The sequence below is a fragment of the Miniopterus natalensis genome, chromosome 4, assembly GCF_054644295.1.
Source record: "Miniopterus natalensis isolate mMinNat1 chromosome 4, mMinNat1.hap1, whole genome shotgun sequence".
Classification (NCBI taxonomy): Eukaryota; Metazoa; Chordata; class Mammalia; order Chiroptera; family Miniopteridae; genus Miniopterus; species Miniopterus natalensis.
This window is the reverse complement of record NC_142084.1, coordinates 33,300,451-33,314,165: the sequence shown is the minus strand read 5'-3', so window position 1 is coordinate 33,314,165 and position 13,715 is coordinate 33,300,451. Positions and strand designations below refer to the sequence as shown.

Here is a 13,715-nt window from a genome sequence, read left to right as displayed (position 1 = left end):
ATCTTTTGAGGAGTTCAGCTATCATGTGATAGATTGATCACACTGAATCCTTTCCACCCCTGAATGATAAATAATTCATTCATACTGGATTGATACATATTCTGGGTCACTATGATGACCTTAAATTTCCCCTCAGCTACACTAAACTTTAGACAAGTTTCTTCCTGACTAAAGGTTTCTGATCTGCCTTTCCTTAGAGCGTTTACCTCAGAAAATTTTCAATTGTAGATTTTTTTTCTGTCCCTTTGAAATGTATGTAAATCTTGCAGAACCTCTTGCCAGTTTTATAACTCAAGTAATGCCTTTCTCAAGGACCTGAAACTCATCTCTTTGAAATGTAAACATCAAAGGAGATAACACCCTATTTCCCACCCTTCAGAGAAAGGGTGGGAACCCAACTTCAATGGGCAAGAATTAACAAATCACCTAATTACTGAGAAGAGAAAAGAGAAACACATCTGCAAACTCAGGAATGTGCTGGACACATACAGCTGATCAAACTCTTATAGTCCTCTAATACTTTCCCACTAGCTCAGCCCAGTGCTTAAAATCTCTCCCACAATTTTGTTTAAGTGGAATTGAATTCAGTCTGCTTCCTTATTGCAATAATCTTAAATAAGCTATTTCTTGCCTTTTAACATTGGTGCAATTTTTGCTTTGACATGGGTGCGGCTATGCATTTTCCTTCTCTATCTGCAGTGTCTGGGCCAGCAAGTCTACTCAAGGGCTAGCAAATGGACTGATTTATTATAATGGGATCATGATCAGTGCCTTGGAAAAGCAATCCACAATGTGGCAAAGTTGGTTCAACATGCGCACAATGTTCATGGAATCCTTTGACCCTAATACCTGTAATATCCCCAGTAGATAGAATACCTTTTTCTTAGCACCTTCTCATCATTGTTCCCAGTGACACTTCTGAGTAATTTTTGCCTCTCCATGCAACTTTTGGCCTTCTGAACTAGAAGTCCTGGTTCTGAGGGGAGGGACATGTGTGCTCAAGACCATATTAAGGACCCCACTAAATTTAACATTATTGATTCAACTTAGATATTTTGAGCCTGTCATACCAGTAAAACAATAAGCAAAAATTGAGTTACTATACTGGCAAAGATAAGTGACCACGGTTATCATGAGGCGGTAGGGTTGCTGTTGCACAGTGGGGGCAGGAAGAAATATTTTTGGAGCTAAAGAGATTCCTTATGGAACTCGTTAGCATTGCCAGTGGAAATAGGGCTCTTTCATGGAGTCACAAGGAAAGCATTTTGGGGACCCATTTATTTGGGGACCCTGGACCCATGACCAAGTGACTCAGCTCTCTCCTGCTTTGGAAGAAGTCCAGCCTTGTCTTTAACCAAGCCCAGAAGGTCTAGAGATGTCCCTCTGATACCTGGCATGCACAGGGCATCTGAAGCTGCCCTAGTTCAGTTTCATCTGTGCCAAAGCTTAGTCCAGCTCAGTCTCTGTCCCCAAACAGCCCGCTTAGTCTCTGTTCCTGGCTGCATTCCGGCTGGAGCTTGGTGCCCACCCAAGCTGGGCCCACACGGACACACGGGAGAGAGCAGGCAGAGAGCGCGCAAACCAACGGGGAACCAACGGACAAACACGCGCCACTGACACAGGCCTTTGTTAAGCTTTGATTATAGTACCTCAGGCTTGGGAAGGGGTAAACTTTCTTTCACACTAATGAATCTCTTTCCTGGCTCTTCATGGACTTGTGCTGGGGCCTCCCCCTACCCAATCCCTTCCCTAGATCTTCCAGGGTCTCGTTCCCTCCTTCAGTTTGCTCCCTACCGAGGGGAGGGTCATCCTGACTCCTGCTGCACATGCCTCCTGGAAGCTTGAAGGCCTTCCCCTAAGCCATCCGGGCTTCTGCCGCGCAGGTGCCCCGCAGAGGAATTTCCCCTTCACTGTTTATCCCTCCCTAAGGTAGTCCTGGGAGTGGACAAGTTGTGCCCCAGGGAAGATTGGAAAGCTGGTCCTTCCTCCCCAACAGAGAGATGGAGGGGCGTTAATCCTTGGGCGGGGAATTTAGCTATCTCCTGGGGTGTCTGAAGCTGTACCGTTCAGATTTAAGCCTGGTTAAGTGTAATTTCTGGACCCAGTCAGTCCCAGCCAGTCTAGCTCCCTCTCTTCTGTTAGCTCTAGCTGCCCAGGCTAACATTAGTGCTCCATTAAGATAAAATCTGAAGTAGCAATTGCAGGAAACGCAATCTGAATAAGACATTGTAACCAAAGGACTGGAACCCTCAGGCACGAAGGTATGATTTATCACTGGGCCAGTCCTCTTTGCTAGCAGAAGTGCTGACTTGAGCAGAGGAAAATATATGAGCAGAAGAGAAATATAAAGAATATCAGCTTTGGCCAGCCTCAGGACCGACTACAGCAGCAGGGGTGCCTACAAACCATCATTTTGTGATTTGTTGGTTTTTGTTGTTATATATATAAATATTTAAAAATGTATACACATTTTAACAGCTGAGAGCTCAATTGTTTCTTTCTTTTCAGGTTTAACCCATTGGAATTAATAATTCTCAAAGTGTGTATACATTTCTTTGGGACACCATATATATTTAAATTGTGACCAAATTTTAAGAAGCAGTAACATTAAGGAACATTCACACTTCTCTGGGAGTTGATGGAAAAGTATATAGCTCCCTTGCCTCTCAAGTGAGAGGCTTTTGAGGTGTGATTTTACACTGCTTTCTAGAGCTTCTCCAGTAGATTAAATTCCAGTTGCCCACTATGATAGCTGACTGTAATACACCCTTTATGACTGCTTGTTCTTCCGTCTTGTTTTCTCACATCTCTACCAGTGACATTTATACTCCAAAATAATTATTTGCACTCAAATGTTTATCTCAATGTCTCCTCCAGGAAAACACACACCCACGTTATGATCTCTGACCCCTGGATACCACAGAAAGGGGATAATTTCTAAATCCCTATGTTATGTACAATGGTGGTCATCTGTATAGTTTTTTAAGCTCATAATAGAATGGTATTTCTAGGTCAAATTGAATTTCCTTGTCTCTCTTTTAGTTTATTAGTTTATGTACATAATGAATGATTTTTTTATATAAATCTGTACAGATATTATTTATTATAATAAACTTTTGTGATAAGATAAAGGTTATCTTGATTACTTATTTAACCTTAGTTTTCCAGCTAAATTCATCAGATTTCATTCCTGAAAAATAAATATTAACAAAATAGTTAAGTCCTTGATAAATTGTGTGGATTCAAAAGTATGTCTTGGGATTAAGTTAAAAGAAATTTAATTAAACACCTGCTACATTTAGTGATGGACATTGCCTTTACTTTAAATTTAAACTAGGAATCATTCTCAAGCAAAAATATTTACTACTTATTATTTCATATTATATTTGTAAAAATTAAGCTGAAAAAATGAATTCAAAATTTTAAATTGAGTCAGCATGTGATTAAAAATATGAAGTTGCGGTCTTTTGGTCAGGCCCTTGGAGCCAGCAGGATGGGCAAGTGTCGTGGTCTGCGTACTGGCAGGAAGCTCCGGAGCTACTAACGAGATCAGAAGTGGCCTGATAAACAGTCCAAGAAAGCTCACTTGGGCGCAGCCCTGAAGGCCAACCCTTTTGGAGGCGCTTCCCATGCAAAGGGAATTGTGCTGCAAAAAGTAGGGGTTGAAGCCAAACAGCCAAATTCTGCCATTAGGAAGTGTGTCAGGGTCCAGCTGATCACAAATGGCAAAAAAATCACAGCCTTGGTACCCAAAGATGGTTGTTTGAATTTTAGTGAGGAAAATGATGAAGTGCTGGTTGCTGGGTTTGGTTGCAAAAGTCATGCTGTTGGTGACATTCCTGGAGTTCGCTTTAAGGTTGTCAAAGTAGCCAATGTCTCTTTTTTGGCCTTGTACAAAGGCAAGAAGGGAAAGATCAAGATCATAAGTTTTGATGGTGAAAACTCAAAAGTAATAAATTTTTCATTTGCCAAAAAAAAAAATTAAAAATGAAGTTATGACTTGTTGCTTTCTGACTGACACAAACTGAGATTTGTAGTTCAAAAGTGAATGAAATAAAAAGCATAACTGTATATGTGAGAAACACTGATGTATGGAACAAAACTGCATTATTCTGTAATGATAATGTTTTTGTTGTGTTCATTATCAAGGTGAAATGAAAGTATAGCATACTTCATTAATCTGATTACTAGGTTCCTGAGTTTCATTTATTTTTTCATAATAAATTTCTTATATAGAAGAAATATGCTCATTTTGTTCTTTTAATTACTATATTGCATTTTAAATGAAATTATATATATCAATTATTTTATCATTTTTATCATTTCACATGAATAATGTTATGGTCATTAGACATGAGAATGTTTTAACCTGGATTAAAATGCATTTACCCTGATTATATTACTTACGCAATTAATCTACTTTAATGATTCAGGAATCTCAAAAGATTGCATCAGCTATTTTTTTATTTAGTAATTTGTACTTTATGAATATAACCTTTGGAGTGATCATTATAGTTGTTATCAAGTTAAGAAATGATACACAAAACCAAGATAAACCCAAAATAAAAATTATCAGAATTTCAACTCACATAACTGAATAAAATGTGTCTATCTCTATGTGTACATTTTACTAAGTTTATTATCCAAATAAAAAACATTTCCCAATACAAAATAAATTCACAACAATGTGATGTCTTAGAAAATTTTAGATATTGACTAGCCCATGATTGGATACATAAAAATCACATAATCACTTCCATATTCAACACAGAGTGAAATGGTTGTTATTTTAGAAGCATCTTTTCAATAATTTCTTCACTCAAGTTTAAATTTTCAAAACTAAATGTTTGCAAATATCTAAAAGCAGGAATATGCCTGTTTGATATAATGGATATAATGGATACTTATTATAGGACTAAAGAATTATACTATTTGTGAAATGCTATCCTAGAAAAGCATATTATTGACTTCATAGAAAAAGACTTTAAAAAGTACCAAGAATTTGTTTTTCTTAATTTTAGTATAAGTTCTATCAAGTCTTAGGGACTAAATGTACAACTCTACATTGAACCTTATGCACCCCTTTTCTCAGGACCTTCAGAGACCTCTCCGTATATTAGCACAACACTTTTATCACCTCTTAGGTCTCCAGTTCTGCTTCAATTGCCTCATTTACATGTGGTTTACTCACTCAGCAATACTGAGAGCTTCTAAGAAGGAAACACGCTGTATATGGACAGGAAAATTAAGCAGTAGCTCTAAATTTACATTTTTTAAATGTCTATTTTTATTCCTATCAACATCCTTTGGGACTTAGTTATTTTTCTTTTTACATTGTTTATGTTAGCTTGCATTACTCCTGTTATTTTTATTCCTTTTTTTAAAAAAATAGAAATAATGCCTGCAATTTGTTTTATCCCAGTTCCTTTCTTTTAAACTCCTTTGTTCCATCTAAACAATACTTACCTATAGATAGCCTATCACTGGAATTATTTTGCCAACCTTTTAGAATGGCTGTAATGCCAGACAGGCTCATCAAGATGCCGGAGTATAATATAACTGAATACCAATTATACTTGGGAATGATCATGCAATTCGATTACCTGGATCCACAAACACTTGAGGATGCCATGAAAAGTTAGAGCATTGATTTCAAACCTTTTCAAATAACTGCAGACTGCCTCCTGGCAGTGAGTTTATATTTTGTCCTACACAGGAGTTTTAATTAGATGGATTACAGGTAGTCCTCAAATCAGAAACAAGGAAAGAATAAAATGAGACAGCATAAATTTTACACAAACAAGGGCAGAGTTATTCAGACGAGAAGGGGAAAAATAGAAGGAAAAGATGCAGCTTGGATTAAAAATAATTTAATGTAATTGAATTGAGATGTGCAAATATAGTTTGAAAACCCTGCGATGAAAGTGCCTCAGAAAGCACATCCTGAATCACAGCACGGTCCTTAGTATAACAGAGCAGTCAGTGAGAAAAATAATTACAACTGTAAATCCAGTTTATAGTGGGCCTAAAGAAGTATTTCTTTCGTGTAAACAGGGGTAAACTGCTTGAAGCTGGTGGGCAGTGGCTTAAAGAAAGCTCTAAGCTGTTTCTTTTTGCCTGTGCCCCTGCCTCAGTTGGGTAACAATTTAATTATAAATACAATGATTTATAAAATCAATCGATAAGTATTAAAAGTAAATTTGCATCTTTTAAAGTGTAGTTTGCATAACCAAAATGGATCGATGGTGATAAATACACAGAGAACAGTTAATAGATGTGTCTACCTATGGAAAATTCAGGTAAGGGCTGTAATTTTAGGCGCGAGAAGGTAAGGAAGTCGAGGGCTCACGGTGAGGAAGTCGCGACGTGGCCTGCTGTGCTTGTCCAGCCTGACCCAAGTCTCTCTCACGCTCCCTTACGAAGTTGTTGCTAACCCATGTGAAATGAATTCTGATGATCAAATAGAAATACTTGCAGGGGAGTTTCACAATGGTTTTGAATACCACAAAGACAAAGATAAAGCAGCCTGTTTTAAAAATGTGTTGAATTCTGATACTGTTGCTGGCGAGACGAGACCTCGGCTCTTGTCTTCGTGAGGGCAAGATTTCAATCAAGAGACGAAGTGTAGAAAGGAAAGCAAGAATTTATTGACAGCAGCAAAAATATACTGGGACGGTGAAACGAGGAAGGGCACAGAAGCGCAGCAGGAGAGCCCGGGCTGGGCTGCTTTGGCTCCCGGGGAAGGCAGGGAGAGATGGGGCTTTGGGGCGGGTTCGGGGGAAAGCCTGGGAAGGGCTGTTGCTGCCCATCGCGGCCCTGGTGGCAAGCCCTGTGGGCGGTGTCCCTTAGAAGGAAGAAAGAGGAAGGGAATGGCATGGGCATGCTCCCCTAGTGAGAAGCTTGCGCTGGGTCCTTTGTCCTCAGCATATTTCTCTCTTTCTTGCAGGTGGAAATCTTAGGGGATGTCTCAGGGGAGGGTCTTAATAGAATATTCATCAGCTTTCCAGGGGTGCTCTTTTTCACACACCTGGTCTCCACTGATTGGTTGGTTCCAGGGCAGTGGGTCAGTAGTCAATGTAGCTGGTCCCGAGGCAGTCAGGGCTCCACTTGTTTGGTTTTGCTGCTTTTCTGGGCCTGGACCTGAAATACAACTGAGGCCTAGATGTTATTTTTAGGGAAGAAACATTCAGGGGGTCTATGCTGGGGGAGGACAGGTCCCCCTGGGGACAAGGTTGTTGTTTTCCCAGTTTTGCCCCTTGCTAGGCATCTGGGGCTTTCTGCTCTGGCGAGTTTCTGTACCAGGCCCATCGTCCTTGCTCTGCTCATGTCTAACTACCTACATAGCAATACACCATGGAATCCAAATCTTATACTATTCTCGCCTTTGACTGAGAGGTTACCTTAAGGGTTAAAGCATATAATATTTTCAAATAAATCAGTTACAATCAGAAGACCTATTTTGCATATTTCCTTTTGAACATTTCAGTTGTCATGAGCAAAATAAGCTGGTGCAATGTAAGAATAATAAAACTGGAGACATTCAAAACCCAGGCCTTTCTATTTGTATAGTAATAGAAAACATGAATTGGTATTAAAAAGAAATTTTAGCCATATCTGTAAAATTACAGACAACCAACTAAAGGTATTTTTTTTTTTTAAAGTTTTATATAGCCAGGCCAGGCGTGGCTCAGCGGTTGAGCATTGACCTAGGATCCAGGCGATCAGGGTTCGATTCCCCCGGTCAGGGCACATGCCCGGTTTCAGGCTTGATCAATGACTCTCTCATCATTGATGTTTCTATCTCTCTCTCTCCCTCTCCTTTCCTCTCTCTAAAATCAATAAAGATATATTAAAAAAAAAAGTTTTATATAATTATCATGACCTAATATTAAAAATATCTATACTTCCCCTTGTATTTAGTTGATTAATGCATCTTTGCAATATGCTCATGGACACTAATTGATTCAAGATTGAGTTGTAGTGCTGGCTTGTTTTGTTCCAGTTTATTTTATTTCTATTATTTTGTTTTACTTCACTTGAAATAATAGAGGATAGAGAAAAAATGAAATTATGACTGTAGATATATCTGCTTTGAAACAAAATAGAACCAATACATTCTTCTTTTCATTTTCAGACAGTTAAGATGATAACAAATTCATTATGAAAATATAGACATAAAAAGGCATTAAGGGCAATTTTTTCAGAAGCAGCTTTCCCTATTAGGTGATATCTCAATAAAAAACAAAATCTTGTTATTTGTGCCTCCTGACTTTAATTATTACCAAAAGCTACTGACAATATTTTGTATTAGAACATAAGGGAATAACTACATTTCATCATTAGAAATTTATTGGCACTGAGAAGCCCTAATCAACTGAGAATGAAAATAAAATGAAGGGAAATAAAATTATCTATTTTGCCGCAAGTAAATATTTTCATTTAAAATTGAATTAATGGCGTACCTAAGAGTCAGATCCCAGGGAACATTTCCTCTGCTGCACTTCTCCCACTCACTCAGACAAGTATCTAATTATTTTTATGAACTGGTAAAATAAGGCCCTTTTATTTCTAGTTTTTTAGAGTATAGCTGAAACATTTCAGAACTTTTTTTGTTTTTACCTAACATAAGTTTCATTTTATATAAATGCTTTATCACAGTGGTAAGGGATTGAGAAATCCATGCTTTAGAGTTGTCTGTGTTTTTCAGTAGCCCAATGGAGTTTGATTTTATTGTACATCTTAATTTAAAATTTTCTTCCTTTGAAATTTTAAATCTTCAAGTCATCTGGAGTTGGGTCTCATATGTGTAAGCAACGTGTTCCATGACCTACTCAGCATAAAGAACCTTTGTTCTTTAAAAGGAATAGCATGCTTCTTGCCTTTTGAATAGGTATGATTTTCTTTGAAGGCAGGTATTATGATAAAACTTCTATATCAGCTTTGCCTTCATATAAACTAACTTTGCTGTAGACACCAAATTTTTAGAATCAAATTTCTATCATTTAAATACAAACTGACCATTGTTAGACAACCGTCGAAGGAAAATAAGAAAATAAGTTTTAATAAGAAAATAAGTTTTACTGAAAATTCAATGTATGGCAAACAATATGATAGCCATTTTACATTTAAAATCTCATTTAATCCTAAAAAAGAAAAAATCCTATAGTTACATTGTATTCTAACTTCATACATGTGCCTATGGAAGCTCACAGAGCATATTAGAAAGTGATGCAGCTACTCCGTGGTGAATCGGGTATCACAACTGAGCTCTGAAGAGCCCCACAGTACATATTCCTTCCATGACTCACTCCCACGTTGTGTGGCATAAACAAGCCTCCATCCACCCACTAGACACTTATCACCCATAGGTGTGCAGGAACTTTGCTGCACTCTAGAATTTAACAAAAGCACACAAGGAAAGCACAAAACACAGACACAAAAATACTCTTCTCAGAATAAGTTATGTCCATTTAACAAGGTTTTGATATTGCCAAATTCAGAGCTTTGAAAGTATGAGTAATTCTTCCATACATTTAGAACAGTGCCAGTCCCTTAGCCTTGAAGTGATATTTACTGAATCCCAGATATACTGAGTTAGATAATGGGTGGTTTATGATAATAACAGGATTTTCAAGTGGCTGCTTTATGGTGGGCAGAAGAAATCAAATAAATGTACAATGATTCATGACATGGAGCAATGAAGCATTGCTGCTGAGTGCTAGAAATTGACAGCCATCAATCAGTTTGACATGCAGCAATTAAAAACAAGGTGGCTGGAACTGAGCAAAGGTGTCAACAAGCTTATAAGTGAAAGGGCACACAGCCTCACGAATAGTAACAAGATCTAAAAACATTGGAACTTTCAGCCATCAAAGGGCGACTTCATAACTATCCTCAGTAATGAGCTTTCCAGGTAATGTCTTTTTTAATATTCAAGTATCATCTAAGTAAAAAAATATGAATATAGTAGAGTCATATATAAATAGATAGCAAAACTGAGCTTTACAAGTAATGTTTTGTGGGCTTAACCTTCATTCTTTTAAAATGATACTACAGACAAGGATGCTATGGTGTGAAAGGGACCAAACAACTTTCTATAGCATTTATACAGCATGAAAAATTAGATCTCTCAAGAATGCAGGATGCTTCTTGTTAAGGCAAAGTGCATTTTCAATCAGAGTAATATGAAGATTGTGAATTGTGTGTGTGCTGATGCATTTAAACACAAAACATATAATTTGTTTTTACACTGTCAATTTTATTCTTTAGCTTATAGGAAAGTAAGAAAAAAAAGAAATAAGGATAATTTTAGTAGCACAAGTGATTATAGATTTAGTGCTTTCTCTGAATTTTAAGTAACTTTTGGAGACTGAAGTCCAAGGTGAAATTAAAATATTCATCATTATCAGTTTTTTTGTGGCATTTCTCTTTAACCTTTAATACATTGGTAAAACAGGGTTTTGTGAAGCACATTGTAGACTTCCAGCCATACCGACTTTACTGTTTTTCCCACTGTAATGTATAAGGATGAGGGGCAGACTTAATGTCAATCCCTTGTCAATTAGTTGCTTCATGTAAAAGCAGATACATGTAGGAATTTTTAATCAAGTAGAATATTTATGTTGCTCATATATAATTTACAGGACAAAGACATTAGCAATATTTATGTGCTTTTATTTATTTGCAAAGATAATTATACACTGATTCAATATGCAGATGTTTGCTTGTGTTGAACATAGTTTTAGACAATGGAATGCACTTGCAAGTTGACTGAAAGGTGTCAGGGGATGATCTGTGGCTATCGATCATTAGAAATAAATAAGTTCTGCCCGGCCGGGCGTGGCTCAGCGGTTGAGCGTCAACCTAGGATCCAGGCAATCAGGGTTCGATACCCGGTCAGGGCACATGCCCGGGTTGTGGGCTGCAGCCCATCAATGACTCTCTCATCATTGATGTTTCTATCTCTCTCTCTCCCTCTCCCTTCCTTTCTCTGAAATCAATAAAGATATACTTAAAAAAAAAAGAAAGAAAGAAATAAGTTCTTAGAAACTATTAGGTTAAAATGTGACAAATGTCTACTAAGTCTATCTAGAATTTAGTCTGCTTCACTACATAGTAATTGGTTCCATCATAAATATTAAATGAAAACTTTATGTAGTAGAGAAAGGGTAGATTTGAAATTAGGATGTGTGGATTTTATTCTTCACTGGAGCAGGAAATGAGCCAATGGAAAACCACATTGTACCGTCAGTGCCAACTATCCCTTTGAATCATGTATTTTTCCTGAAAAAGGGACAGAATTGAAACCACTCAAAATATAAATGGTCCAAGCCATGCAACCCCCAAAGAATCAGTAGCCCTAGATCATGAGCAGAAGATACAAACTGTTCCCTACGGCAGGTTGAAAGCAGAGATGGTAAGCAAAACGTATTCCCAGTAATAAAGATACCAAAAATTAAAAGGATAAACTGAGAGGAAAAGTTTTTTAAAAAAGTCCTGTGCTTCCCACCTCTCCTTATCTTTCTTAATCAGCAATAATTTTCTATGAGAAAAAGGAAAAGTGTATATTTTTCTCCACTTGGCACTCTTACCATAAAGAGAAAATATTTGAAAAATAATTATTTTATTAATCAAATAAAAGACAGTGGCATTAAATCTTGCTCAATATATATACCTTATGTATAGTCAGAGACTTAAATATCTGCTGAATTTGGAGGTGGGCATGATTCAAGCAATTATTGTTAAATATTTATCAGTTGTCTAATCAATATTTAGACCCTGACTAAAAACAAGTAATTATTATTATTATATTTTAAAATATATATTGATTTCAGAGAGGAAGGGAGAGGGAGAACGAGAGATAGAAACATCAATGATGAGAGAGTCATTGATCGGCGGCCTCCCGCACGCCCCCCACTGGGGATGGAGCCCGCAACCCGGGCATGTGCCCTGACAGGGGATCGAACCTCAATCTCCTGGATCCTAGGTCGATGCTCAACTGATGAGCCATGCTGGCCAGGCAAGTAATTCTTATTGATTCATGTTATCTTCCTCTTCCTAAATTCACTGCACAAATGCTCAATTTTCACTTCTATTTTTCCCATGTTTACGTATTTTTATAAATACCAGATACTAGAGTGATGGAGTGGTTGAGAACCTTTCTTTTAAATCCCATAAAGGCAATGTCAAAAGGTCATCAGGGATGAGAAATTCAGGCACATTCTGAAATCCTGAACACTGTACTGCTAACCTGCCCTGATAGACACATCAGAAAATATCTCATAAATGCAAATGGCATTCCAGAACAAAAGACTATCACTTCTTTCTTTGAGAAATCGCTGTCTAGCTTATCTGTCTCTCCTCAACCTCACAATTGCCTTCGTAGAAGAAGATACACAGTGTGGATTAAAAGGCCCATTTCATATTTCTGCACAAGAGAAAGGGAATTTATAAAAATGAATATAATGAGATAAATGAGTAAAAAATACATCCCTATATGCAACATGAACTCTCAGACATATAAAATGATCTAAGTAGTCCCAAATTTTCCAAATATGTTTAGTTCTTACCCAATAGCAAAAAACAGATAATTTATTTTGAAAACATCATCAAATTTTTTTTTAAAACCAAACACAAAATCCAGATTTACTTTTTTAAAAAAATCTCTTCTGACTAGTCATCTGTAGGGGTGAAAGTATGAGAAATAAGAACTGTCATCCAGCATGAGGTAACGAACAGGGAAGGGACATATTTTATCCTGGGAAGAGATGATCTAAGCAACATAGTCCATGTGAACAGTGTGGGAATATTTATAAAATTATCAATTATTTGGCATGATGCTTAATTTCATGTGTTAACTTGACTGGGCCACAAATATTTCTTCAAACATTCTCTGGGGGTGGTTTAGATGATTTTAAGCTTTGAATATGTACTTTAAATGAAGTAGATTGCTCTGCCTAATGTGGGTGGGCCTCATCCAATCAGTTGAAGGCCTGAATAAACAAATGAATAACACTACTATGAGTAATGAGGAACTCCTGTTAATTGACTGCCTTGAGATGGAAGATTTTTCCCTGCTATATCTTTGTCTTTTTGTTTGTTTATTCTCAAAATAACATTTTATTGCATTTACAAATTATCACGTAAAATCATCTTGCAGTCTACAACTATATAAGGACTTTAAAGAACAAATAGATACCACAATTGAACCATGGTGCCCCATTGGCACATATAACACTTATATTAGAAGTTGGTTTTTTTTGTAAGCATGAATTTGTGTTAGACTATAACATCAGCTCTGGGTCTCAAGCCAGCCAGCTTTTGGACTGAACTACGCTACTGGTTCTCCTGTGTTTCCAATTTGCCAACTACTGATCTTTGGCCTTTTCAGCCTCCACAATTGCATGAGCCAATTCTTTATAAAATAGGCATCCTATTGGTTCTGTTTCTTTGGAGAACCCTAACTTGGCAATTGTCAAAACTGACAAATCCTTCTGGTGCCTTTAGGATTTCTATATGAGAATGGTCCAAATATGTAAATTATATATTTGTCTAATACTACACTGCACACCCAAAACTAATATAAAATATTATTGAATAGCAACTGTAATAGAAACAAAAAGGAGTGATCCAACTAAACATTTACTGGCCATGTATTATATGTAAGGCAATCTTTGATGCACTGTTTGAAGTAAAAACAGGACAAAAAAATAATA

General features: G+C 37.1%; 1 pseudogene; it reads left to right on the top strand.

Moving 5' to 3' along the window:
• Nucleotides 1-3,493: 3,493 nt before the first annotated feature.
• LOC107529745 (small ribosomal subunit protein uS12 pseudogene) overlaps nt 3,494-13,715 on the top strand; it is a 55,373-nt pseudogene continuing 45,151 nt past the window's right edge.